At 37.3% G+C, this 2881-nt stretch overlaps 1 protein-coding gene across 1 annotated transcript in view; it reads right to left on the bottom strand.

Annotated features, from left to right (window-relative positions):
• The window catches only part of LOC107090827 (galanin receptor type 1-like), a 44191-nt gene that overhangs the window by 2143 nt on the left and 39167 nt on the right, over window positions 1-2881 (bottom strand). The window lies entirely within an intron of this gene.

Genomic DNA, 2881 nt, shown 5'->3' with positions numbered 1-2881 from the left:
TTAAGCAAAAAAAACATCAAAATAATTAGTTTCATCCAGACAATTAATATATTTTGTGGTTGGACTCGGTGCTGCCCCAACTTGTTGTTCACCACATTTCCAAATGTATTAAATCCGCCCCTGACATGAGTATAAAATAAATTACTCTGTACTTTTGAATGGCATCTGTTTTTTTCTTTTCTTGTTTTATAACTGAATATTAATCCTTACATTTAAGGAATGTTTTCTGCTTTAGTTATGTTCTATTTGTTGGAAGGATGATGTATTTTAATTTGATGAGTGGGATGGAACGCCTGAACCTCTTTATTCATTTTTAATGATCTTGTTTCTAGAGCTGACAAATGTTTAGATGATCGAGTGAATAAAGATCAAACGGTTCTGCTGCTCCCCCACATTCTCTTCATCATCTACATCATCTTCATCATCTTCTGGGATGTTCTGCTAACTGATCAAGAGGCCTCCTGAGGATCAGCAGGAGCTTTTCTGTGGAGAGGTGATAACCAGAAGATGACGGTCTTCACAGGGCGAGAAGAAAAAACAAGTAAATAGTTTATGCTTTTTTGATTAAAAAGATAAAAGGACCAAAAACCACATATTTTCTTCCTGGGATCATTTAGCAGATTGAAGTGAAAACAAGAGTTATATTAAAATGAATATAATCAAAATTTAAAAAGCATTTTGAAAAGGCCAAAAAACTTTATAGCAGCTTCTGCTGTTGCTTTTCTGGTCGCTTTTTTGCAGATATTCTGTTCCTACTGAAAGAATGAGTGGGGCTCCCCTCACTATCCTCTGCAGGGCCATTTTCAATGCCATAATCTAACCTGGTCTAACGATGTTCTCCGCCTTCTGGACTCATTGAAAGTCTGCTCTCTGACGGATTTCAGGTCATCTGAGCGACATGTTGAGGCAAATTTGGGACTCTATGGAGTGAATTTTGTTCCATTATTGATGCAAGCAAGGAATAGGTTTTGAAAATTGAAATTTTTATAAAATATATAATCCAGAAAAGTAACTTTAAAATCGTTTGAAGCAGAAATGATTATCTTAATATCAAATCCTGAATAATCACTCACTGTTGAAACAACATTGACCAATAATAATGGTTGCTAACATCCAGCAGACAATAAAAACAATGTAAGAGGAACTTTGCTGTTTTCTTAGATTTATTTTTTTTTCCAAGAAATTAGTTTTCTTGAAATTTCTGTTTTTTAGATTGAGTTTTACAAATTTCAGTATTTATAAATTGTGTTTTACTGTTCACACTCTCCTCACTTAAAGCCAAACCCAAAGACTCGCTCTGGACCAATAGAAATGCTGCTAACATTCAGCAGACCAATAGAAATGCATCTTTGCTCCTCACTCCAGACGAAAGCCCGCCCCCAGAAGTAAACAGAATCTGAGCTTGAAAAGGCAAATTGAAATGCATGAACTCTATAAAGTCAAACTGAAACCAAAAAACAAATATTTTGAAAAAATTAATTTAAAATATCTATATAAAATAAAATATGAAAAAAATTGAAAAAAACAATATCTGAGTTAAAAGAAAAGTTCCTTTCACAATCTTATGTTAATTAAAAGTTCAATTAAAAAGTTTAATTTCTGGATGGATTTTTTTTTTAATTTTTCATGGATAAAACATTTTACAGATACGGTTTTTTATCCTAATTTATCGGCTGGCTCAGCGGACAGTTTGTTGTTTCTGTGCTGAGAGTTCAGGGCGTCCACCTGCAGGATGCTTTCTCTGCACCGACTCTGTTGCTGCAGAACCTTCTTCTCATTTTTCTCATGGATCAGTCCTTCTACTGAGGCATCGCTTACAAAATTAGGATCACTTTTTTTCTTATGTGTGAAAGGATTTCAGGGAACCAACACAAAAGTCTGCAGCCTTTCTCATTTTTCAGATGATTTCTTTTTTTTATTTTTCCCAAATGAGTTGAAAGATACTAACTACTCATAACTAATCCACAGGACCAAAAGGAATCCAAGCTCTTCTTATAAAAGGCCACGTTTCAGTCCAGTTTCCTGGACATTTTCTGTGCTGTAGCCACTTTAGAACACAGAATATTTGAATCTAACATAAAAAGCACCTTTTCTCTCACATATTTCAGGGTTTTTTTTCTATGCCAAATTAACCTGCTAACTCTCATCATATGTCAGCAATGTCCTCATCGGTGAATCCCTGTTGATTCGTCCCTCGGTTCGGTCCTTTCTGTCCCGTCTCTGTCCCGTCTCTGTCCCGTCTCTCAGGCCTAAAGTTCCCATGACCCGTCACAATACAGTGATGATGTATTCACGCAGTGATGTATGAAATTCAGCCAAATAAAAACCTTTGTCCTCCCACACTGGCTAATTATTTGACAGATTGGATCCCTGTTGTGTGTGGATACTGTGAAGAGGCCCTCCCCGGCCCCCCCATCCCCCACCCAATAAAGAGGCCACTTGCAGGAAAAAAAGGAAAAAATTCCTCTATAGCCGCCCCTTTTCTATTCTTTGTTAGAAGATTACATTTTTTTACCACATTTTGGAGCGACAAAATGGGGAGAGCTGTGGGTTTTCTTAGAAGGGGGGTAGTGTGGTCCCTGTGTGCTCCGGCAGTGACAGAGGGGGCCAGGACAGCAGTCAGTGGCAGCTTAAAAAGATTTTCTCAAGCAGAAATATTTAATCTTCTCAGGGAAAATAAAGCAGAGAGAAAAAGAAAACAGCAGACAAAGAGAAGCTAATCATCCACAGCCCCCCCGCCCACAACCTCCCACCACCCCCTTCAGTTATCAGTTAAAAACAAAAAGAATGAGACTAAAAGATTATTCAAGATCGATGGAATAAATCTACATTTTTAATGATCCCGGTTCCCACATTTCTGTGCGGATGGTCTGCCTCCTAA

Source organism: Cyprinodon variegatus, unplaced genomic scaffold, assembly GCF_000732505.1.
Source record: "Cyprinodon variegatus isolate N-32 unplaced genomic scaffold, C_variegatus-1.0 Scaffold312, whole genome shotgun sequence".
Classification (NCBI taxonomy): Eukaryota; Metazoa; Chordata; class Actinopteri; order Cyprinodontiformes; family Cyprinodontidae; genus Cyprinodon; species Cyprinodon variegatus.
This window is presented reverse-complemented; position numbering and strand designations above follow the sequence as displayed.